Source organism: Saimiri boliviensis, chromosome 1, assembly GCF_048565385.1.
Source record: "Saimiri boliviensis isolate mSaiBol1 chromosome 1, mSaiBol1.pri, whole genome shotgun sequence".
Lineage (NCBI taxonomy): Eukaryota > Metazoa > Chordata > Mammalia > Primates > Cebidae > Saimiri > Saimiri boliviensis.
The window spans coordinates 107,048,791-107,075,879 of NC_133449.1; the positions used below are offsets into that span (position 1 = coordinate 107,048,791).

Consider the following 27,089-nt stretch of genomic DNA (forward strand, 5'->3'; position numbering starts at 1 on the left):
ACATTGCAAATTAAGACATTAAAATGTCTTGCAGGCATGTACTGTTATTAATAATAATTATTACTATCATTTTAGTTGTTACTTCAGAGTCTGCATAAACTGGGCATTTTATGACATTGTTTGAAGAAAACCACCCTTCTCACCCTTGGGATTGAGACTGGATAATCTGGCGAGGCCCAGACATGTAGATTTATTCAAATTGATGCTTATTGCTTACTAGGAAAATAAGCTTTTAAAATAGTTCTCACTGAAGCAGTGGACCATCTTGATAGCACTTCAGAACTTTCATTATGTTCAGCATTCTTATCAGAACACCAGACAGTAAAATTACTAGAATCCTAAATTCTATTTTCAATTAAGATGCAATCTTTTGTTAATTTGAAATTTTTTTAAAAAATTAGTTATGGCTCAATTTTTTTTATGTCCCAGAACTCAAATTTCTTCTGTACAGTGGTGGCTGTGGATGTGCATGTTTGATTGTTTATTTGTGGGAGGAGGGGGCAGGGGACAGACTTGGAGAGCCACACCATGATTTGGAGGAATACAGATCGATTTCATGCTCTTTTAATGCACTTGTCTTCATAATTCATGGTTTTTCTTCCACGTTGAATAGAATTACATGGCTGCTTTGTAAAGATTCTGGTTTGGGAACCCTCATATGGGAAACGCCATGACATTGACCTCGTGGTCTGATTTACAATGCCAGTGCTGCACTCCCAGGAGCATAGCGTTTCTTGGAATCTTGCCTGTGAATGCATGTGACTTATGAAGTGGTAACTTACAAAGTTGGTAAACTTTGATCTGTTATATTTAAATCCGTTTTTCAGAACCATGTAAACAAGATCTGCAGATCTGATTTTAGTCTTTTTTCATTCTCAATACATTCTTGTAGGTAGATGTTCAAGAAACAACAATTTTGTTGGAGTTTATTTTCAATATTAGTGTTTTCACTTTGATCACAGGCATACTTAATTATTCAATAATAATAAAACTAGAATATATAGAGTTTGAATGTAGGTAGCAAACATTTTTCTTGAATTGTCAAATTTGAAGAATGACTATGAACTTCCAGGTTTTTTTCTTCCTAGAAAATTTGAGCACTGTAGAAATTCACTAGCCAATGGTTTAAGGGATTGAAATGTGTTTGGGATAACTTTCTCTCTTATGGAATTGGCTGCTGTTTCATAAAAAGTTACCTTATTTGTCAAGAATCCCTATTCTGCTTTTACCAAGAATATCAGTTGTCAGCCTTTTCAATTTAAAGTTACTACCTCTGAAATATACAAAAATCTTTGGTCTATATAAATTTGTGATTTAATTGATTAGGGGGAAAACATCAACAGGTCCGTTAAAGAAAAAGAAAGCTGGAGAAAATTGGACACATCCTAATGCACCAGTAGGAGTTAAGAATGAGGTGTTCCATCGGGATTCCTGTGATAGCCATCCGCGACCTCCCCTATGAGCAGGAAGAACTAAAGAAAACACACGAGGACCATAATTAGACATCTTTCCGCTATAATTTTATCCTGGCATTGAGAGCCTTGTACAACTCTGGAAATGGACTCCCTCGCGGAAGATTGCACTTCTGGCCACTAGAGGGCAATGACACTCTTCTCCAGCTTTCTGCATGGAGCCCATCTGCTTTTGAGGGCATCATGAAAAGGCGTTTTGTTACTTATCAGCCTTGTCTGGCCCTCTCAGGAGAGACCGAATTCAATCTAGCTGTGGTTCAAGCTACTGCCCGAGCAGTTTGTCAGGATTAGCATCTTTCTAGTGGCCGGATCCTGTTACCTTGAGCCTCTTCTTCCCACCTTGGAATTTACTAGAAAGTTGGGCAATCTTGTAACTTGACATTGAGCAGCAGCCGGGGTGGGGGCTGGGCTGCAGGATAAACAAGGTCAGCTCTCACTGAGACAGTGATCTGGGAGGATTTTCTGGATTTTTTTTCTGCAAAAAAGAGCATCATTCCTGACTCCAGGCGGAAGGGAATGGATAAAGAAGAAAAATATGAGTGAGACTACTGTGATATCATTTCCCGTTCTTTCATGAGGTTCTGAAGATGTCTGCAAGACATTTCTAATTTGCAAAAAAGAATAGCAGTTTGATCTTCGGTAAACACTTTGGGGCCTGGAGTTTTTATATAACAGTAATGTTTTACTATTTCCTTCAAACCATTCTTGATATTGCTGTGAAAAATCTAACTTTAGCAGAGAGTAAAATCTAATTCAAGATTGTTCCTCATGCACTGGAGTATAATCATTTGATTTTTTTTTCTCAGTGATATGAAAATTATGGCTTATGATTAAATTGCATACTTCAGGCTACACAAATTTATATTTGCTCCTGTTTGATAGTGTCATAAAAGTTCAGAAGGAGAATGCAAAAAGAAACTAATGCTATATTAAAATTAAGAGGCAAACTCTGTTAAAAAATAAGTGCTGTTTTAAGTGGATACTTATTTGTATTTTTTGTCTTAACTGAGTACAGTTGCCTCCCTGGTGATTCAGCATCGGAGTTCTTTGCACCTCTGTGCTGTGTTGGAATGTGTAGACAGTTGATGAAGAAGGAATCGATGCAAATGGATTATGGGAGGGAGTATTAAGTAACTCAGTGGAAAGTAAGACAGTGTTTTGTAAACTGATGCTCACTTATCACTGGACAGTTTATTTAACTTAAAACGGGGCAATTTAAAATTCTAAGCACTTGTGAATAATGCACATTGTTAGAACTGGAGGCAAAATTTCATTGTTATTTGGTTTAATTAGTTATGAGACAGTTGCTGAGTTCAGGGATTCTTATTGAGATAAAGCATTGCTCAAACAGTCTGTAGAGTCAAGGTTTCTGCTCAAGCAGAAAATCTGGTACGTCGGGGTGTTAGGTGAGACAGGAATGTGAGAGAGAAGAGAGGGAAACGAGGAAGAAGCTCAAGAGTGAGAGAGACTAATGATGCTATTTCTCATGGAGGCCAATTACTGGTCTTTCTCTCTCTCTCTCTATTCCCACCCCCATTTAAGCCACCTGAAAAGCTGAATCTAGGAAGTTGATATAAACAGCTTTAAAGACTACAGTAAACAGTAGCCAAGGTCTTATTCTATGTTTTCTGGCACCAAGTGCCCCTCAAACAGTATTTGTGAATGAGCAGGGGTTTATTCTCAAAATTTCCTGGTTGCTGCAGGTGAAAAAAAGCCTTTACTTCCTAAACTCCACACCACTTCTCTGCCAGAAATCCTTCTGACATGGTCCTCTGCACTGGAATGATTTTCACAAATTAAAGTTAGCTCTCCACGTTCAGCCTTCTTGAAGAAAATGGCCTGGAGCCCAGCTTTGTCCTCACTACAACGATCACCTCACATGGCAACCAGCATGGTAGGGGAGGCTCCTCCCTGGTCTTAGTTTAAGACACGTAGAGATCTCATTTCAGCCTTCATTAGTTTCCATCGTTGAGAGCAATCAGTGAGAATTTAGGGTAGAGTCCTTGCTATCAACGAATCTTTATCCTTCTCCATAAGAGCACGGGTGGAGGAAGTAAGGTTAGGCATAGCAGGTCAAATTGCTGCATACCCACCCTGCCTCAGATCTCTGGCAATATTTAACCCATAAACCGATTCTGGAAAGTTCAGTTTTCATCATCCTAGAAGCTTGGACCAGTTATTCAAACTTGGAAGCAATAGTGTTCAGTAGCAGGGCCAGGATGAGGGTGAAGAGAATAAGGCCAAGGCATGTATGTACATGGCCGGATTCTGTCTTGATTGAAAAGACTGATTTTTGTTCATCATAGTTTTTTTTTTCCCCCACTAATCTTTGTTATGTATTTTTTTTTTTTTTTTTTTAGAGACGGGGTCTCACTCTGGAGTGCAGGGCTGTGATCAAAGCTCATGGCTGGTATCAAAGTCCTGGCCCCAAGCAATCTTCCTGCCTTGGCCTCCCAAAGTGCTGGAATTACAGGTGTAAGCCACTGTACTCGGCCAACTAATCTTGATTTTTAAAATACCACATTAAAGTATTACTTATCTTAATTACTGAGTTTTTTTGGTGTAGCCCTATATTTTGTGAGTAAGGATTCTTGGCTCCATTACCTGCAAAGTATGTGACCAAGAAGAAACTATATAATCTCCAAAGACTCAGGTGTCTTCTTGGTAATGGATGCAGACCTCATAATAATATCTATAGACGAGGATTCTTGTAAAGATAAAATAAGAAATTAGTGCAAGCCCTAGCTCATGATGAGCCTTCAATATGTCCTGGGGTTGCTTGCCCTCTCTGAAATAGACTTGAGACTCAGTTTTATGGACTAATGAGAACAAGTAGCAGTTCTTTCTTATAATTATGAGGCCAGAAATCATGCATTGAACATATGTTTTAGATTGAGGCCTCTTCCAATTAGCTATGAATTGTTTATTAGTACCTGCCTTTTTTGAATGATTTCGTAAATTTAAGTGATCTAACCTTCTTCCACTTAAAATATTCAAGAGGCAGTTTGGGATTTGAGATTTTAGAGATAATTACTGCTTTTGAACACTGCCTGCCTCCTTCCTACCTTTGCGTTTTTTTTTTCTCTGTTCATTTTGCATCTGGGTTGCTGTGGTAAGTTACCCTGCAGTAATATCTTACCGGGAAAGTTTGCTAAGCATGCCATGTTGAGATATTCATCATAGGTTTGCTTTCGTTTAAAGGGGCTCATTACTATTCCAGACTAGCTCAAAAGATAATTAGTCTCTTGATAAATCATCTCTATTTCAAGACTATTTCTGTTTGTTTTTCAGGTAATTGTAGTTTGGGATTTTAAGGGGTTTGAGCAGTGACAGTTTTAACTCATCAATAGACTGTGGCAGAAGAAGTCCTGGTCGTGCCTTGTGGCTTCTGTCTTTTGCAGGCCCAGGCAAAAGCACAGTGATTTGGCATCACGCTAAAAATAACGGAGTCCTCACCCTCTTTCGGTCCTGAATGGTTTTCCAACTGTTTCTCACCCAGTGTCACAGCCAGACTGGCTGTCTAAGGCTCTGGGACCTTCCAGGTTGTCCTGCCGTTTCCCATCTGAGGCTCTCCGGTGTCATGTGTTCTCGGCCCAGGCTGCCATTCCCTCCTGCCTGCACCTTGCAATGAAAGGGGATATCTGCCTGTATTTGCCCAGGAAAAGGAGGGAGAGAGAGACAACTTTCGGAAACCTTACTGTGTGCCGGGTGCTCTCCCAGGTGCCTCATTTAGTCTATACAACCACCCCTAGAGGAAGGTACTCTCACCTCCATTTTACAAATAGGGAAGTGACTTGCAGAGGGAAATTAAGATGCTTGTCTAAGATTATGAGTCTGGGGAGAGGAAAGCTGGCTTTCCAAACCTGCTCTGACTCCAGATGTTCACTTTCCACTATGTTTGGTGTGTGTCTCAAGCCTGGGCCTTCTTTGCTTTCTTGACGAGGACACAGTCTGGGCCTCTTTTACTCTCTGGACAAGAACTGACTGCTGGACTCTGAGCTCCTACAATATCTCAAAGTTTATCCATAATGGGAGCGCCTGAGGTCCCCTGATCCAACTCCCTTCTCAGCAGGTTTTTTTGTTTTCCCAATAATCCTGCAGCTTCTTAAATGTCCTGATGACAGCCTGCTAACTCCCTCTCAGGGAACCCAGGAGGTGAACAGATGATTCATTGACTCTAGTCATTAAAAGCACTCCATTTTAATGAAGAAGGAGCCTAAATAACCTTTTTGGTAACTTTCTTCCAATAGTTACATTTTGATCCCCCTTCACTTTTTCCTTTTCCTGAAAGCTCTGTAAATATTTGGAAACTGGTATTGGTTAATAGTTAAAACCCTGCATTTATTGAACACTTGGTTAGTTTCAGGCACTGTACTAAGAACATTCTGTAAAATATGAGATTCACTCACAATGCCACATGAGCTAGTTTAAGATGGTCATCAGCATATTACAGTGGGTAGGGGATCATGTATTCCAGCATTCCACTGCTGGTAATCAACAAACCTGGGATTGTAACCCAAGCATCCGATGCTGAAGCTTAGTCACCATATCAGGCTGCTCCCACCATTCCGAATGTCAGCTAATCTGATGAGATACGCTTTCCAGACCTCTCACCGTCCTCATCACTCCGCTCTGCTTCCACTCCGTGTTGTCATTGCCCATTTTACCACGTGGCGTCTTACATCATGTTCCCTACTGCGAACAGTCTAACCACTTCGAACCATTGGATCCACTACTTTCTCCAAGGAGGGCTGAACTCCAGGAATAGAGTAGAACTCTCAGGAATCAAATGTGTGAAGTCACTGACTGAATCATCAGCTATTCCAGTCCACCTTCATTTAGGGATGAGGGTTCAGAACCCAGAGGGGAATTGGGACTTACCCAAGGTCCCACGGTAATTTAGGGCCAAATGGAAAGAACTGAGCTTTTGTGGCTCTTAACTCCATCTCTTTTCATTATCTACAAACAAAAGTCTTTTTTTTTTTTTTTTTTTTTTTTTTTTTGAGATGGAGTGTTTTCTCCGTTGCCCAAGCTGGAGTGCAATGGCACAGTCTTGGCTCACTGCAACCTCCAGCTCCTGGGTTCAAGTAATTCCCCTGCCTCAGTTTCCCAAGTAGCATGTGCCACGACACCCGGCTAATTTTTATATTTTTGGTAGAGATGGGGTTTCACTATGTTGGTCAGGTTGGTCTTGGACTCCTGACCTTGTGATTTACCTGACTTAGCCTCCCAAAATGCTGGGATTACAGGTGTAAGCCACTATGCCTGACCAAAAGTCATTTTTTAATTGATTTTTTAAAAATAGTTGTACTCGTGTTCTGATTTCTTTGTAAACATATCATTAGTTTATTTGTTTATGTAAAGCTTCACCCTCTAATGTCCCTGGGCAGTTAAGTCATGAGCCCTAAATACAAGGCTTTATGTGACTCTCTTCTTTGGAGGTTGATGGTCAGTCCAGGGTTAGTTCATATGCTGTTTGAAAATACTTTGCAAAATGCAACACTTGGCCCTTGCCTTCAGCTCTGTCCTACTTTATAGTCACCTCCTGTTGCTAACTACATTCCAAGATTCTGTAAAGAACAGAGTAAGAATGATGTCCTTACCTCGCCACTGCCAAGCCTATACAGGACACTTTGGCAGGGTTTGGTTTGAAATTCATTACAAACCCATTTCTTTGTCATTAAAATAATGAAAGGTCCTGGGTTGGGCACACAGAAGTGGTCAAATCACAAGGGCTTTCCTTCAGAGAGCTGACAATATTAACAGTACAGAAAATACTAGGCCTGGAGATTAAAACTCAAAACTTCACAGAGTAAGGGCCCCAAAGGAAGCATTAAATTGGGCCACAGGAAGGACAAGTCACATCCAGTTTGGTGATCAAGGGTGGTATGGGGAAAAAATAACAGAATTCTACTCCTACGTGGTAGGGAGAGACCACAGAGGCCACCTAGACCAACAAACTCTGCCATCAGGTCCTTGAATCATTACTACTATGTCCTGGTGGTGGTTGTAGCATTGCTAGTGATATGGACCTCGTTATCCACTTATGCAAACCACTGAGACATTGAGAACCTTCAGTGTTGGAAATGCTTCCTTCAGCTGAGCCAAACTGTCTCCCCAAAGTTATGTTCTTTGATATAGCCTATGATGCTATGCAGAATAGATGTAATTCTTCCTCCACACTGCAATTATTCATTTTTTACGTTGTCTTCCAGAAGGCCTTCTCCCTAGTCTTAAAATCTCCAGATTGAACTCCCCATTCTCCCTCTCTCTCTCTCTCTCTCTCTCTCTCTCTCTCTCTCTCTCTCTCTCTCTGTCTCTATACTTCCTCAAGAGGAAAGGACTGAAGTCAGAAATCTAGGCGGCTGGACTCTAGATTATCAACTCCCTTCTACACACTTCTTTTATTGCAGCCTGAGGCTACATTACATTAGCTTTTATTGCCAGCCACATCACCCAGAGGACTTATGCTCCACAGTTTATTTGTTTATTTGTTTTTCCTTACATGCTGCTGTTAAGCTGCATTTCCCCACCTATCCCTGTGCACATAAGACATGATAAGTCACCTTCAGTCGTGCTGGCACAGGTTCTCACAGGCTCTGGAGTCAGGCTGTCCTGCTTCCAAGCATGGCCCTGCTATTAACCAGCTCCACAAATCTCTTTATCTGCTTCTCAATTTCCTCATCACACTGGGGTTAATATCAGTATATGCCTTCTAGGGTAGCTCTGGTAATAAATGATATTAATCTATAAAATTGTTTAAAACAGCACATGGAATGGGGTTGCTGTTATTATTACTGCTGTTACTTTTCATACTGCTGGGTTTGGTCCATTGATCCAGTCTACTGAAACGTTTTAACATTTAAATCTTTAGTCTGTTATTCAGTATATCTGTCATCTCTCCTAATCTCATGCTATGGGTTGGTTTCCTAGGTCACCAACCTTGCTTTGTAAACATGGAACATAGCAATGTCAATGAAAATACCCCGAGGGGAGCAGGAACAGAGTCTTATTAAATGGTATGAGATATTTACACTTCTATTTGAGTGATTCAAAACCATGGAAGACAACATTCCATGTGTTACTTATTCCATTGAGCACATCCTTGTCATTGCGTTTGCTTGTTCTATTATCTGGGTACTTGGGCACAGAACCATCTTCCTGTGTTTAGGAAGTAATCCCAAGAAGCATCTTTATAGGAGGAAGAGAGTTCCTTCTACTCCAGAGGCCTAAATGGCCAGAGAGTTGATTTATCAACTTTCCTGGAAGCTAGAATGCCAGCTCAGCACCACCTACCCGGTATTTTAAATTTGGATTCAGTATCTTACACACCTACCCCCTCCACACACCTACCCCCTCCACACACACACACACACACACACACACACACACACACACACACACACACATCATTGGCCATGGAGAATTCATTCTGGTCACTGTAGCAGTGGCTGTAGAGCACTTGATTTCCAGGGGCCACAGAGGTGGTAAAATAACACATAGCCACCCGTGTCCAGCAGAGACAACCATGGTGGCTTCACTCTTTTTGTTCTATGGCAGAGTCTGGCCTGTGGTTCTAATTGCCCAGACTTCCTAGTTACCTGGGGTTTTTCTGAGCCTCTTTCTTCAGTTTTCCTGCAAAGACCGTGCTGCCTAAAGTCTATTTCTGTTGCTTTCAACTAAGAAACACAAAAGTTTTCATTTCCCCATATCCTTGCATTACTATTATGAGGACAATATCTGCTGCATTATTGAATGAGATATCTGGCTTTTGATTTCCTCTCAAAGGCTGAATGGTGCTGAAAATCAGACAGGTTGTAAGGCTAGAACAGAAGGAGCTTTGAGTGAACATTGAATAGGCTGGGTGCAGTGACTCATGCCTATAATTTAAACATTTTGGGAGGTCGAGACAGGTAGATTGCTTGAGCCCGGGAGTTTGAGACCAGCTTGGGCAACACGGTGAAACCTCATCTCTACAAAAAATACAAAAATTAGCTGAGCACTGCGGCATGTGCCTGTGGGAGGATTGTTTTAGCCAGAGGTGTCGAGGCTGCAGTGAGCTGGGATTGCAGCACTGCACTCCAGTTTGGGGGACAGATCCAGACCCTGTCTTAAAACAAACAAACATTGAATAGTCCAAATTTTGTTGTGCAAATATTGGGCAGGTGTCAGGACCCGGGTAGAAGCCCAGTAATGTAGCTCAGTGGATGAGGTGGTATTTCCAAGGGTGGCTATGGAAGGCAGCATAATAGCTTGGAATGTGGATGGCAAATGGTCTCTTGCAAAGGACATATCCAGTTCTGCGGGAAAGTTTTCCATGGACTCTAGCCATGGAGCCAAAGCAAAAATCTCAAAAGCTGGAATATGTAGGAACTCTCGGCATTGATGGGTTCATGAAAGAAGATCCCCCCATAAGAAGGGACAAGTGGCTCAAGTCACATCTTAGCTTCTGGAGGGGACAGTCTACACACCTTCTTAACTGTACAGCCTCTGTGTTGGCCCAAGTATTGGGTAAACAGTGAAAGTTGTCAGTGCATATAGTTGGCTGAGTTTGAGCAGCAAGGACATACAAGTAAAAATGTTCTCTGGAGTTAGTCTCATAGCATCCCAGAACAACTTTTCCGACACACCTTTGAAAGGAATCTGCTTTCCTCTTTCAGGGACAGAAGTCTGCAGGGGAAGCCCAAGGTCTCAGAGCATCTGAGACATGGTAGCCCGTCTAATGGGTCAGAGAGTAGAATCTTATAAAGGCTTTGATTTTGTAGCTGAGAAAACTTCTTGCCCAAACTTAACCCAGTTCTCTCTCTCTCTCTCTCTCTCTCTCTCTCTCTCTCTCTCTCTCTCTCTCCTCTCTCTCTCTTTCTCCTTCCTTCCTTCCCTCCCTCCCTCCTTCCTTTCTTTCCTTTCCTTTCCTTTCCTTTCCCTTTCTTTCTCTCTCTCTCTCTCTCTCTCTCTCTCTCTCTCTCTCTCTTTCTTTCTTTCATGGAGTCTGGCTCTCTCCCAGGCTGGAGTGTGGTGGCACCATCTCAGGACACTACAACCTCCACCTCCCAAATTCAAGCCATTCTCTTACCTCAGCCTCCCAAGTAGCTGGGATTACAGGTATGCACCACCACACCTGGCTAATTTTTGTATTTCTAGTAGAGACAGGGTTTCACCATGTTGGCTGGCTGATCTCAAAGTCCTGACCTCAAGTGATCTGCCTACCTTGGCCTCCCAAAGTGCTGGGATTATAGGCGTGAGCCACCATGCCCAGCTAATTTCAGTTTCTATGCGGTAATCCCTGTCTGGTCATCATGAACACAAATCTAGATCACTAACGAAAGATGACTAATGAAACATAGGTGAGGCTCTCTAGGCAGCTTAGTAAAATATCAGTAGTAATCAACTTTCCTTTGTTCACTTTTTAAAACCACATATCTAACATTTAAAAAAATATTTATTTGACAGCAGCAGCAAAACTACATTTAAATCGAAAACCAAATTGGAAATCAGGGTGAAGTGCTTCATTTATGCAAACGATTCTAAATCTCAATATGTTGCCAAAATATTTCAGTAGTAAAGGGAGATCTATCTTGAACAACTTCACTCCACTCTCTTCTTCATAGACACTGCTATAGTATAATATATAATTTTTATTTTTATTATTATTTGGGGGAGCTTAAAAAGCATTTTATAAATGGACTGTCACTATTACTATTATCTTGGAGTAAAAATTGCAATTTATCGGTTAGAGCTGGGGACACTTCCAAGTAACACATTGGTGATTCTTGTGTTTTATTCATCACCATTCTTGCTGCAAGCATTGCAGGGAATCTTCAACTTCAGCAAATCTCAGCAGTGTATTTGGGAGCATTATTCAGGAGACTAATGCAGTCTGAGAGGTCACATCTTTGAAGTGAGGAATGGATCACATCCTGAGGCATCATTTTAGCTGTTCCCTCCCTATCAGCCCCACTCCTCCTATGCCCTGTATTGCAAGCCAGAGAAGCAACATTTTTCACTTACAGAGAGACATGACTAGTGTCTTTTTCTTATTGGGTGCATAACTTCTGTCTCATTTCTCATGATTGGAGAAAGATGACCTGTCAGCAAGTTTGTGGCCAATTGCTGACAAATCTTCCCTAATAGGCTGCACTGTGATTCCCTTCCTCCAGGCAGATCAGCCTTTGCAGCACTGGCATTGCTGATAAATAGCTGAGTGGCTTTGAGAAAGCCAATTAGCCTCAGTTTCCTCATCTGTAAAGTGGCCTTTTGGGTCCTTTCCAGCTCGAAAATGGCCTGGCTCTCAAATCTTCCTCCACAAATCTCTTGGAATGGCACTTTCTAACCATCGTTCCTCAGCATTCTGGAGAAGACATCATGGAGACAAGCACACCTGGATATGAATGCACAGGTTTGCTCTGCCCAAGCAGAGTTTATAAGCAGAGAGTGATAGTGAGACGCCATGGTGAAACCCTTTGTGGGATACTTTCAATACCAAATGTAGAGCTTTGGACTTTATTCCCTAGGTCCCAAGGACGTTTTACTGGATTTGAAGCATGCTTTATTAAATGATTTCTGGATCACATTGAAAGGAACTGATAGAGAAAGTTTAAACAGAGAAACTCACAGGGAGAGTACTCCTGTGAGTATCCTCTGGCACTCTCTTCCGTGGTAGAGAGGATGAAGTCAGTAAGAGGGTGGAAGAATTGTTGTAATAGCTGATGTGGACTGAGCATTTACTCTGTGCACACATGTGTTCAGCATGTCCCGTGAATGTTCTCAGTCCATCTTCAGGACAATCTCAGTGAGGTAGAAGCTATAATTATCCATTTATAAAATATGCAAATCAAGGCCCAGGATAATTAGGCAACATTTCCCAGTGTTACCCAGCTAATAAATGGATGAGCAGTGCTTTGCATCAAGAGATCCTATGTTCTTCATTGCTCTGTTATAGGGAGACAGACTTAAGATGCTTTCAAGGGTAGCTCCATGAGACTTCCTGCTGACCACTGTGAAGTGCTTACTAAGGGCCCAGGACTGGGCCTTCCATGGGTTAGCTCATCTCATCTTTCCAATTCCATAAATGGGAGCCTGAGACCACATGGTGGACAGCTGCAAATGATTTAAATTCAGGACCTGAAAGATCCAGAAACCTTTTCCCATGACTTTTCTCAGGCATACAAGATTGATGGATTCTTGGCACTCTCCCCACCAAGAATTATTTAAGGATGACACAGAGTGTTATGTTTTCTGTGATGTGCTCATAAAACTTAAATATTTAAAAAGATGTGTTAGGCAGAAAGAAGTTGTGTTTCCAAGATCCATGTTCTCTCCTGAGAGTTTGGCTCCTGTCCAGCCCTGGCATAAATGAAGGGAAGATGCCACCAAGAGTGTCACGTCAGAATATTTATCTTGCACCCAGGATTTACAGTGTTTTTTTTTGAAGGGTTGTTGAAAGAAGATGTACACATTCAGTGTTTGTCCATCAATAGATACTATCCACTCTCTGTTATGCAGCCATAAGAGCTTGTATGTTGCATGTCAAAAAGGGATTTAAAGCTTCTGTAATGCATATTAATAAGAAGCAAGATTTCTAAGAGATAAAGAATAATGTACACTGAATTTTAGGATGACATTAAGAGACATGAAGTGTGGACTCAAGTTTCCTCTTTTACAGAGTAAGAGGATTAGAATGGAACGTTTCCTCCCTACAGTAGAGACCGGGAAAAACAGTTGAGTTCTGTTTTAAAAAGTCCAAGAAGTTTTGGTCCCACTGACTTGACCCAGAGAATACATGTTTGATTCTCCTAACACAGCTCCTGGAGTGCAAAATTTTATTTGGACAATGAAAATCAATTGATGGTAGGCTCGTGGGAACTCAGAACATAGTTCTCAGATCTGGCAAAGAGCCCCCCAAACCTGTCTTCCAACTCATTTAAATGAACAGTTGTGAAAACAAATTGAGTAAGAAAAGCATTGTGGGTAGGACTGTGAATTGATGAAATTCATGGAAATAGCGTCACTCTTCAAGAATTGCCTGTCTTTGCTTAATGTTGAAAAATATTGATACTATTTCTGGCATTATTCAACCTGTTTTTACATTTGCATGGGAAACAATTAGTTTAACATTTCTTTCTGAAGATGGTCTGCTTGTGAGAGAGTGACATTGATTGTATCAGCTTGGCCCACTGAGCATGCTTTCACTTTGCAGGGCTGATTTGGATGCAAAGCAGGGAGATCTTGAAAACATCAACTTTACCTGCATTATTGCACCTCCTTTCGAAGCTCAGTTGGGTTTACTATAAGGCAACACTGAAAATGCTATTCATGCACATGTTCTCAAATATGAGAAATTGTGCTAATCCAGCTTTCATTTTCACATCAAATTGAACAAGAAATGAGTTTGTCAGGAACAATCATGTCTGTTGCAGAGGTGTCAGGTTGGATAGTCAGAGGGATGTGGCTGCTGCCCTGGGAGATGCCTTGTGCTGTGGTAATGTGTTGATGGAGGTCATCCAGTAGGCTAGATCCAAGTGCACCCCATGGGGAACTCATAGGGACTATAGCTAGCAGCTGGCTTGTCCCAGCTGGGAATATTCCCTGGTCTCCCTCTATATTTAGTTCAGTGTCTTCCTAATTCTCGGTGCCTTTATGGACCCCTTACAAAAACAAGAACGCTAAAGCCTTTTCAAAAAAACAAATAACCAACACCAGCACCAAACCCAACATTTATGTAAATAGTTCGGTCTTTATGAAATGTATGCTTTATATTAAAAACAAATATTGTAACTTGATGCAAGTGCTGCCAATGTGGGCAGAGAGATTCGAAGTCAATTGGGGAAGAACTGGGAGGACCTCAGATATTATACTGGGGATGCAGGAGCTGATTTTAAAGCTTTTAAGTTATCTGTAAGGCCAGCATTCTTTTGGCTTTATATTAATAAGTTAACTCATGAATGTATTTTCCCCAAACACTTAATTCTTATGAGATCGAGACTACTACCAAGACAACAGAATTTGCAGTCAGCTTACATATTTCCTTGTCTTTTTGGGTCTTTCTTTTGAACGAACAAATGGGGTACAGAGTGATTTAAATCTTATATCCTCTCTATACTTCATTATGCCTTCACAACAGCAATATAAATGGGGACTATTCTTTGATGATCTTGGTATATGTTTCACATTCGTTGTCTCATTCCATTCCCAGGATAGCCATAAAAGACTGATCTGAATAGAGAGCAGAACACGCAGTGCCACAGAAGTTTAGACCCAAACAGACTCCACTGCCCCCAGTCTTTTGTCGTGGCCCTGTGTATATTACATGCTTCTGGTTTTTTTATTTTTGTTTTGTTTTGTTTTTTGCTTTAATTTTTCCTTACTTCTACCTTGGGGTGACAGTGGCCTCCACAAATAGCTAAGTGCATAGTGGGACTTAATAAGTGCTATCTATCACCTTGTAAGTTAGAAGTATATCAGTATTTCTCGTCTATAGAGAGAAAGAGATTAAATGAGTTTATGCATCTTACTCTGGGTTATCAGGCTAATGAGTGACAATGTGGAATTTGTATTCAAGTTCAGTGTTTCCAAACCCATTTGTTCCTTTCCATTCCCTTTACTTAAGTTGACTAAGCTATTGCTGCTCTTCTGAACTTGACTTTCATCTGGGTATAAGGAAGAGAATCTTTTCGCTGCTTATAAAGGTTTCGTGCTTCACTTTTAAAGAAAATTGGCATAAATAATACTTTCTTTCCCAGCATGAATCACATTTGCATACCTCTGAAAATAAGAACTCAATTTTCTCCACCAAATCCTTTGTTTTTGAGCTTGTATATGTTTATAATTGTAATTTTATGATAACCCTTTAACCCAGTGCTGTCCAATAAAAATATAATACAAATCACAAATGTGATTCACGTATTTAATTTAAAATATTCTAGCAGTCAAATTAAAAAAGTAAAAGGGAAATAAATAGGTGATACTTACTTTAATTATTTTATTTAAGCAAATATATCAAAAATATAACAATACAACAGATTATAACATACTATGTTATTAGTTTATAATCAATGTAATATTATTAATGTGACCTTTCATTTTATTTATTTATTTATTTATTTTAGCGATGGGGTTTCATCATGGCCAGGATGGTCTTGATCTCCTGACCTCATGATCTGCCTGCCTTGGCCTCCCAAAGAGCTGGGATTACGGGTGTGAGACACTGAGCCCAGCCTATTTTTTATACTGTCTTTAAAATATGGAGTGTTTTATACTAACTTACCTTGGTTAAGACTAGACACATTTTAAATATTCTGTAGCTGTATGTAACTAGTGGATACCTTACAGGTAGTGCAGGCCTCAACTTCTGAAGGATAAATTTATACAGATTTTTAAAAAAACTACTATTAGTGAAGGAGATACTGTTGGGCATATTGTCATGTTATCTATCTTCAAAATAACCCTATACTACCGTCCCTATTTTTCAGATTAAAAAAAAGTTACAGTCAGATTATGCAACATGCTTATCATCATATAAGCTAGTAAAATGCAGAACTTAAATTCAGATTTTACATATTTTATTTCCCTGTGCAGGCCTCTTTCCACAATACCGTAACACCTTAATAATGATGGTGATTATTGCAACGATGATGAAACAATAACACCATTAACATACCAATTCTGCTACCACCTGGCGTCAGTGAATTTATAATAGTTTCTCTTACATTGTCTCATGCTTATTCTCATTTCATACACAATTCTTTAAAACATGTATTTATATTCTAAATAAGCATCTAGCGGGCTGCAAGATCCAAAGCTAACCAAGAAAAATGTGATAACTCAATAAACCAAGCTGCTTCCAAGGCCCAGGTTATCCAGGACATCAGATTCCTGTGAACTTTAGAGAGAGTTTCAACGGAAGGCAAAATATATGGACACTGAGGAGGTGTGCCGTGGTGCTTGGGCCACGTGGTAGGCACCTGTGTGAACATGCAAGTGCAGGCGCTGGGTGGAGGGTGATCAGAGGAGGACACAGGGAGATGGGATGGCTCCAGGTTGCAGTTATTGTGGGCAAATTGATAGACAGCAGTAGAGAGCCAAAATAACTTGACAGATAATGCTCAGTTTGTATAATGCCTCCGTACTTTCAAACCACAGCTGTGTTGCAGCCATCTTCTTGCATTTTTTTCCTCCGTTGCTTCTGTCCTGAGTCTCCACCCCAAAGCTGGGTTTGACAGAAGGATCCATACTAAGGGGATGACCAAGACTAGGGTATTTCGTACCTGCAGCCAGGGATAATCATGGCTTTCAGAGGTGTGGGTGAGCTACATCATTGATGCAAGCTTCAGGGTCTCTAACACATGGCCCCTTCATGAGGCTGCCTGACTTATAGCATGGTGGTTGGCTTTGGAAAGGAGAAATCTCAAGAACCTACGTTTCAGAAAGACAAAAGTCTCAACGTGCAAAGGGGCTTATGGTTCTGTTTGTGTCATGCTTGTCTATATCGGTTTGGCTACAGGCCAAGGTCATGGGCAAGCCCAGAGTCAGTGTATTACAGGCATGAGTAAAGGAAGGTGTGATTTACTGGAGTTCACCAAAGTAAGAGTCTCCTCCACAGGCTTCCCAAGAGGGAGGTAAGTGATTTTTTTAGGAGAGTGGGTATATGAAGATGTTGCAAGAGATGTGATTCCATTAGAAATATTTCCTCATACTCTCTTCCTCTGTTGATTCACTGAGACAAATTGGGAGTAAGATTTTAAGTCTATAACTACACAGAAATCAGTGCAGAAATGGATTTTCAACATGAATTTTTTAAAACTTAGATTTTTAGAGTTGTTTCAATTCAAACAATATCTTCAGTTCTTAGAGTCAGAAGTTTCCTTAAAAGTCATATTAGCCATTGTCTGCAGGCATCTTTTGGAGGTGTGAACTTGCAGTCACTGTGCAAAACATATCATCTGGCACTTTTTAATTCTATTATGCAACCTGAGAATAATTTTACTTTTAAGAATACATGTCTACATTGTATGAATGCAATGTATCATCATAACTGTGAGTAAAGATGTCCCTGAAACAAACAAACAACAAAAAAACCCATCAGACTAAGAATATCTCATCTGCCCATCCACCGATTTATCAGAATAGCCATCCATTCATTCATTTAGCAAAAGTTGCATACACTGAAAACCAGGTGGTCTGGGGATGTAAGGGTGGACAAGGTAGACACAGTATCTACTCTTATGGATCTTATATTTAGTTTGAGGGAGTGAACCATAGAAAGCAAACAAGTGGACAAAATAATTTTTAGTAGTGATAAATGTTATCGATAGTAACATAGCAATGTGATGTATTGGGAAGTGGCTTTGACCTCATATTCTACTGATGCTGAAATATTTTTCCTAGGTGACAAAAACAAAGACATGATGACCACTGGAAGTCTCAGAACATAGCTTTTGTACCTAAGATCACTAAAAACAGGAGAGAATGAGCTTTCTGCCTATGAGAAAACTGCAAAGAACTGAGACTGCCTTCCTTGAGTTACCAGCCCATCTCTGAGGCCATTTGCTATGTTCTGTGAATACTCTGAAGGACAAAACTTGGGTCCTGTGTTTACCCTTGTAATTGACAGTAAACCTCAAAAAAATGAGGTTTACTGCACAGGTGCTCAAAATTGTTGGATGACATGAATAGATGAGTGGATTAATTAATTAATATTTGGCTTCCCTAGATCTTCCTTGTGTTTTAATTATTCCATGTCTTCAGTTGTATTGTCTTCTCTCCTTGGGAGATGATGGCACCCTGTAATATAAGACTTGTTATGGTACACCTGTCTATGTGCTGTTCCTAGGAGCAATGGATTCCATAAGGCTTAGGCTGGCATTCCATTTCACAAGTCACCACGCCCAGTTTTATTGGATGGGTGAATGAAAGGGTTAGTAAGTGACTGAAATTACAAATAAATGCATGACTAAGAATATAAGGCACATCTTTAATTTCAGGTTCTCTGCTCAATATATCAAATATAATATATCGGATATCTGAAAGTGACCTCGAAGGCCATTTTATTCTTACCTTTTTAAAACATATTTAGATGCTGATATTTAGAATAATTTAAATGGTGAACACCGCCCCCCCACCACGAAATCACATGGCATAGTAGTGACAGAGATAAGAACAGGACTTCAGCAATTTTAATTAATCCCTTGAGGTTCACTCTTCATTACACAGTTTCTTATCTTCAGTAGCTATGATATTCCAGAGCCAATAGGAGACATGATAGGCCATATTAAAAATAAAGACAGAGGCAGGGCACTATGATCCAGGCAACTTGGGAGGCCAAGATGGGAGGATTGCTCAAGCCCAGGAGTTTGAGATCAGCCTGGGCAACATAGTGAGACCCTGTCTCTAAAAAACAAACAAGCAAACAAATAAACGAACAAATACCTTGAAGACACAGCTACAATCTGCAATTCTTTAGCATCTCATAGACAAATGAGGGTAATTTCATAAATTCTCAACAGCACATGCATTAGATACTGGGAGAAGGAGAGTCACTCTGGCCAGCTGCTCCCATATTTCCTTGCTGCTAGAGTAGTATTTGAATATATCATGTAACTAGACTACTAGGTTTATCTTACAGTAGTATCTGAAGATGTTAACTCTAGCATGTTGTTCTGTCATCCCTTAGTATCCAAGGAACTTAAGGATTAACAGGGAGAGAAATGTGATAGCAACTGGTGACAGCTTATATACTACTGAATGTTTCATTACTCCTGTTATTTCCCTGAAGATACCCAATTGGCCACTTGGTTCTTCCAGCTGCTGCCCTACCCAATTTCATAGCCTTCTCTTTCATAGTTGATCATTTTGAGAATTCATTTTCTCCATTGAGTTGAGCAAGCTGAGTGTCTGGCAGAAAGGAAGAATCAATAAAGGTTGCCATCCTTGTGTGAATCCAATAATCCAAGCAATCCTATGCTGGGTTTGAGTGACTCATCTACCCTTTTTCATGGTTTCTGGTTAGATTGTCATTCTAGAAAAACTTTGTTATTGGGCAAAATCACAGGGAAAACCAATTTACAGACTCAATTTCTGAATTTCCTGTGATTTTTCAAAATATTTTATCTTAACGTTTCTGATCAAAAGTCCCCAGTAGTGGACTGGAAGTAGAGAATGTGAAAGAATTTCCATGTGGGGTGGGGAAGATTCTACTTTTCTGTTCTTTGTTATAGGACTCATTACATCATAGGTGTGTTTCCTAAGAATTTATAGAGCTGTGATTTTCTTTGTGTATGTTATACTTAACATTTTTAGAAAACTAAAAAAGCAACTACTACTGATAATAATAATATTTTCATGCCTATAACAGTGCCGATTTTGTCACCAGAGGACATTTGGCAAGATCTAGAGACATTTGTTTTGTCACAGCTTGGGAGGAAATGCTGCTGGCATCAAGTGGATAGGGGCCAGGGATGCCACTGTACCTCCTTCAGTGCACGGAACAGCCCTCTGCAATAAACAATGATCTGACCCAAAGTGCTAGTAGTGCTGAGGCTGATAAGCCCTACCCTAGAGAATGAGGGTCAGTCTGAAAGAGTCATTATTGAACAGTCATGACAATTACCATTTATAGAGACTTCTGAAGTAGATAGGTCATGTCTTCATTTTGCATTTGAGGAAACTGAGGCTAACAGAAGCTAATTTGTCCAGCATGACCCAGTTGGGAATTCAGGTCCCCATGAAGTCCAAGCCTTGCTCTTTACAACACATATATTATTTTGCTTATTATGATTTCTCCAGCACAAAGAATTTTGTAAACTTAAAAATATATTTTTCTCAATAGCTGAGTTTTTGTACGTGTATATGTCTGTGTGTGTGTTTGTGTGTGTGTGTGTGTGTGTGTACAACAACCAGATAAAAGATAATGACGAGAAGAAGTTTTAAAAGATATTATCCACATGGTCTTCTGCAATGATGCCCTTATCAAAACATAATAAAAGACTACTGTGAACTGTTTTTGCCAAGAACTTGTCAAAAAAAAATCAAACTGAAAGCATAATATTCTAGTTATTGAACGCATTGAAATTTGACCTTTGGATACAGGTAAGAAGACAACTGTCATTCAAGGGAGTTAAAATATGTGTCTGGCTGTTGTCAGGAGACTGGATAGCCTGCTCTAGCCCTTGAGTCAAAAACTTTCTGAAGTTTCCATTTGTAAATATTAGTATATACATAGGGTCTAGGTCAAAGTTCAACCAAGGGAACAGAACCAACAGGATACACACACACACACACACACCCCCCCAATATACATATATATTTGTATATACCAAATTGCATATATTTGGTATATATACATATAATACATATACCAAATCTATATATTTGGTATATATACATGTGCGTATAGAGATATATGTTATATATAATATGTATTATATATGTGTGTATATATGGTGTGTGTGTGTATATATACATATATACATATATTTATATATACACACATACATATATGTATATATACACACACCATATATGTACTGATATATGCATATCACACCATATATGTACCTATATATGCATATATATATATATATATATATACCAAAAGATTTGTTGTAAGGGATTGGCTTAAGCAATTGTAGCATACAGTAGTCTGTCTGGGCTGTTACAACAAAATACCTTAGGCTGGTTAGTTTCTAAAGAACAGAAATTTATTGCTTACAGTTCTGGAGGCTGGCAAGTCCAAGATCAAGGCACTAGCAGATACTGTATCTGGTGAGGATTCATTCCTCATAGATGCCACCATGTCAATGCATTCTCACATAGTGGAAGAGGCAGGGGAGTGCTTTTGATTCACTTTCATAAGGGCTCTAATCTCTTGGCCTAATCACCTTTAAAAAGCCCTACCTTTTATTACCATCACATTACAGATTATGTTTCAACATACGAAGTTGAGGGAGCTACATTAAGACCTTAGCACAGAGGTTGGCTGGAAAAATTCAAAATCCATAGAGCAGTAGGCAGGAAGGTTTGACTAGACCTCTGAGATGAGAGCTGACCTTGCAGTCCGCAGGTGGGATTTTATCTTTATCAGGGAAGTCTCCGTTATGATCTTAATGCCTTTCAACTGGTTGAATCAGGCCCATCCAGATATTCTAGGACAATTTTCCACACTTAAAGTAAACTGATTACAGACTTGAACTACATCTACTGAGTGCCTTCACAGTAACACCTAGATTGCTTAGATTATTGTTTGATCCTATAACTGTGGACAATAACCCAGCCAAATTAACACATAAAACTGATTATTATGCCTAGTAAACTCTTTTTCCTAATCTAGGAGTTAATTTAGATGGTGGAGTAGGGTTATCAAAAGGCACCAATGTTAAGTAACATAAAGCACATTGTTTCTGTCAACAGTGTGAGGACAGGTGGCCATACCCATCTCTCCAGCTGTTCTCCAAGATTAGAGATATCTTTGTATGTAACCAATACTTGTAATTCTGTCTTGAAACTCACAGTGATGTCATACAGAGAAGCAATGTTGCAGACTGGAAAGAGGGAGGAGTGAGGCAGACCTGGACCCAAACCCTGGCTCTGTTGTTTAGAAGCTATGTGAATACACCTAAGACCCACCTTCATTAGAGGTAGTAACACACAACTTCACAGGTTCTGGTAAGATTTACCTGAAACATGTTTGTGCAGTGTATGGCAATATAGATACATTCCTGTAAAGAGATATGTGTGTCTTAATTTCTTTGTGCTGCTATAATAAAACACCATATACTGGGTGGTATATAACCAAGAGAATGTTTTTTCTCACAGTTTTGCAGTCTGTGAAGTCTCTGGATCAAGATGTCACATGTTTGGTGTATAGCAAGGGTAGGTTCCTCACAGATGATGCCTTTTAGGTGTCCTCAGGTGACAGAAAAGATGGAAGGGGTGAAAAGAGGTGTATTTCCTCCTTTCAGTCATTTGATAAAGGGATTCATCCTTTCTTTATAGTCCTCTGTTTGTAGTCAGTATCACTGTGTCTCCTTCTGGGAGGCTATGAAACCGTGTTAAAGAAACGCAGAGAGGAATATAAAGGAGAGGCTGGGACTAAGACAGGCTGTTATAAATTCCATGGAAAAGTCACTGGCTGAGGTTGCAGTTATTGAACTGGACTGCTATGCTTGGGTTCCCATTTGAATTAAGCAACCCTAGAGATGTGTCTATATATACACCTGCATATTTATATGTAAGTACATATATACTGCGTGTGTGTGTGTGTGTGTGTATGGCGTGTGTGGTTTTCTGTTTATTTTTGGGTTATTGTTTAAGGTACTGATTTCTTTATTAGACTTTTTGGGAGAAATTCTACTGGCATCAATGTTTTGTTTCACCTAGAAAGAATGCATTTTTATTTTCTGGTGGTTTTATAACTATTGGTGTTTCTCCATTCGCTCTGGCTTGCTAGGAAAGAACACTATGTGCCATAAATTATGGTGTGCTTTTGGGTGAAGTACTTTGCTCCATCTTACAACCTTACTTTTACTTTCCCTTCATTTTACTTTCTTTAAAACTTCCCTTTGTTTAAATCTTAGTGCATTGCTGGTATTTATGAAGGCCACTTCAACTTCTCTTAAGAACAGGAGAGGCCTTAAATAAATGGGCAGGTAAATAGGACTTGGTATTTGAGCTCTTCAGATGGCCAATCATTGGGAGTCCAATCACCTTTCTTCTGGAGGCTTGCTCAGAGCTTTAGTTACACCCCATCAAAGAGTAATTTCTTATTAAGGCAGAGATGGTCCTAATATTTATCCACAGAGCATATATTCAAACGATAGACTTCTTGCTAGTTAATTTTGCTTTCATATTTTGACATTCATTGAGGCCTTTCTATTTGTTGTTGTTAATGTGTGCATTATAGCATGTATAAGAACATACTGGAATTATCAGGGTAATCATATCCTGATTTGCGCTGAGTTGCAGAAGACACAGGAGACATCCAGGGACTAGGTGAATGAACACCTGATACATGGTCTGGGTTTGGCCACTTGGCTGTGGGCATGTTCCTCAGCTCCTTTGTGTCTTGGGTGTCCCCACCAATAAGCAGAAGATAGTAATAGCCACCCCATCTTTATTAAACTCGGTGTGCAAGTGGTACTAAGAAATGGGTTATATAGGAGCCAACAACAGCCAAGAATAGAGGTTTCTCTCAGTTTGGCCCAAAGCACTTCTGTCTCCCTGGGCTGGATGGGATTGAGGTCATCTTTCTGACGTCTGCTCTGGGCTGCGTGGTGGCATCCCTGGAAAGCTATGGAAGGAACATTGGCCTGGAAGTCCAGCATTTTTAATTCTCATCTAAATTCTGTCACTTTTAGTTAAAACTTGGGCAACTAGTTTTTCCACTTGGGACATCTGTTTATGTACTTTTTAAATAATGGAGCTAAATTTGGTGACCTCTAAGAGACTTTTTAGTTTTGAGGGGCTCCAGTGTGGCAATCGCTGCGCTGTGGGATGGAGATAAGTAAGTGATGAGGACAGACCCTGCCATCTATGACTATGACATTCTATGGGAAGAGGCACAACGTCTATGACAGGACAATCTCAGATTGTGGTATTTGTCCAAAGGGAAATGAACAGAGTTGTGGAATAAAATGAGAAGTGAAATGAGTTAAGATAGACCTAGGAGACTTCGCTGGGGAGGTGGTGTTATTTATATCCCTGAGACAAAGAGGAAACTTGATAAATAATTTTCAAGATACATTAGCCAATTGAGTGAGTGTTTATTGAGCACATACTCTGTTCCTGGCTTTAAATAGGAAACTGAGGCTAGGATATTTAAGAAATCTCCTTTAAGAAAGGCCTATTCTAGAGAGAGAAGTGGCACACAGAAATAAATATCATTTTTCTATTGTAACAATGGTAGTTAAGGGATATGGGGCTTTCAGGAACATTGACGTGCTAAGATATCAAAAGCGTTTACAGAAAATGAGTGTTCAAATGGAAAATGAACCACCAACATTATTTTTAAGTAATGATATTACTTCTGAGATTTTACAATAATCATCTCACTTTTTTGGAATTAATGCTAAAGAAATAGCTGAAAATATTTAAAAATTAAATGCACAAAAATATCTATCATGGCAAAAAAAGAGAAACTTAAATATCTAACAAGAGGAGATTTCTTAAATAAATTATATATTTTATGGTGGACTATAATTCAGTCACTGGAAGTTATAGCTACATGGATGTATGCTTAGGATAAGATGTTAAGAGGTACAAGGTAGGCCTTTAAACTATGTATTCAGTCTGACTTCAACTTACTACACACATACCTGTTATGCATACATCAGTGTATATAGAGAAATTATGGTAAAATGCCAGCAGCAATTGCATAGGGCTGGAATTTAAGTTTAAATTTTAAATTTTATGCATTTTCAATTTTTAATTACTGTATATTAGTACTCGAGTAGGAAACACACTTAAATACCTCAAAACCTGGAGTTCTTGGAAAGAATGGAATAGCGGTTTTCTCTAGTTTCAGTCTATTTCTGATGAATTAGTCATCATACCTTTGGAACACAAGAAGAACCTTGGATTTAAAAATAAACTTTTCATTTTGTTTTTAATTTGAAGCCTTTGGAAAATTGTAATTCATTTCTACTGTTCACGTTTTTCCCTACAAATTTAAGTGAATCAAGAATAGAAAGCATACATGAGTTTAAAAAAAAATTATTTTACTGTGTATTTCTGTTGGCACCCCAGGAATGGCTGAGGGGAAGGAAGAACTGTTGGAAGTAAAAAGGAGCTCAGTGTAATCATTTCATAACTGAGGATTCTAAGGCTTAGAGATGGGGAGTTGTTTGCCCATAGTCACATGGCTGGTTTATAGGGACATTAAGGATCATCAAGATGCAGATGGGGAGAATAAGGCTTAACTTAAAAAGGGGTTGGCCCAAGATTTGTTGTTTTCTTGCTGTTGGTGGTGGTGACAGTGGTATCTGTGGTAATGATGATTAGAGGCAGAATGAATAATCCAGCACATAATCAACTGGGTGACACAGTATGTTAGTTGTAAGATGACATTTTTCTGTATACATTATTTTCAAAGCAGGAACGCAGTATCAGAAAGGAAGTTGTAAACCCAAAGCTAGATCAGGTGAAACTTAAGGTCTAGATTTCAGCTTTGCTATTAAGCAAAAACTTAGAACATGTCAGTTTTCAGAATAGAAATGTTTATCTCCATATCTGAATTTTAAAATGCATTGTGCATATGTTCTGTGATTTAAAAGTAGCAGCCTTTTCCATTTTTCTCATTTTATTGCAAATTGCAATCACACTATGTCATCAAAAATTTATTTAGTGACAACTTACGGGGAGCCAAAAAGTTTACTGTAATTTGCATATATTTTCCACATTTGGAATGTTAGTGATTAAATTTTTTGTATGTTCACTTAAATAATATATTATTATTGAAAATAAATATAATAATAAATGCAAAATGTTGGCTCTAACAGCATATGCTAAACATTTTCACAGTGCAACACAGCATATGCTTAGTTCTTCATTAAGAGATTTTAAAATAACTCATATTTAGCAAGAATACATTATCTTTTATTCAGAATTAATTATATGCTGTTTTGTGTACCATAATTTAAAGTGCTACCCACTTCTAATATGTAACACGCAAAAGAAACTATGGTTACAATTCATTAGAATTGGCTTCTTTCCTTTGCAATTTAGTGGCATAATGAATACATATAACTGGAATACTATTTGTTACTTGAACCAAAAGTTGCATAAAGTGCTGATAACTAACAGTTATACATCCTTTATTTATTACTTTTTTAAGCACAGCAAGCCTTAGTAGAATAGCATAGGTCACGAGAGTAAGTCATGCATAATTGTTTTTTTTACTATTCTTTGATTGTTTTAAGAGCAAGTTCTTTAAAGGGTGATTTGAATTGGAGGGTAAAAGAATATTTTTAAAATCCTTTTGTATTATTCAAATATAGAATGTTATTAAATTTTTTGGTATGGCTGGTTAAATGCCTAAAACTTGATCTTCTATTTCTTTCCTCTCTTTATTTTTTCTTATTCTTCTTATTACTGTTATTATTTTGCTCTGAGAAATATAATGCTCAGAGGAATTTAAATCCTTGCCTAGGGTAATATAGTTTGTGACTAGGAGCCCAGAGTTGAAGGTTTCTTAGTTTAGGTGAGGCTGCTGTTTGAGTTACATGAAAGTTACTCATACTGTCACTTTCTACCTTAATTATTACTCACAGTTTCAATAAGGGCAATACATTTGAACAGCTTGTTACTCCAACTAAACAATAAGATGACAAGAAGTTGACCCCAGCTAAACAAGAAGGAAAAAAAGGACAAAAAGCAATCAAAGTGCATCAAAAGTGAAAACCAAATTGCTAAATGCAGCTTCCACTTTTTTGAACACATATGTTGATATCTTGACTTTTTCCCTAAAAGTGACAGAATCTTGAATAATAATGCTATTCATTCTGACCTGGGTGGAATGAGATGGGCACTTTAAAACTTTGCTGATGAAAGTATAAATCAGCAGTAGAAGGCATTTGGCAAAGTTGATCTTGAACCTTGGGAAACACTCTGAAACACACAAAGATAGAA

General features: G+C 39.1%; 1 long non-coding RNA gene across 1 annotated transcript in view; it reads left to right on the forward strand.

Moving 5' to 3' along the window:
* The window catches only part of LOC141585051 (uncharacterized), a 29,118-nt gene extending 2,029 nt beyond the window's left edge, over positions 1-27,089 (forward strand). The window contains exon 2 of the long non-coding RNA XR_012518320.1: positions 1,327-27,089. This is a non-coding gene — a long non-coding RNA (uncharacterized LOC141585051). The remainder of the gene's footprint in view (positions 1-1,326) is intronic.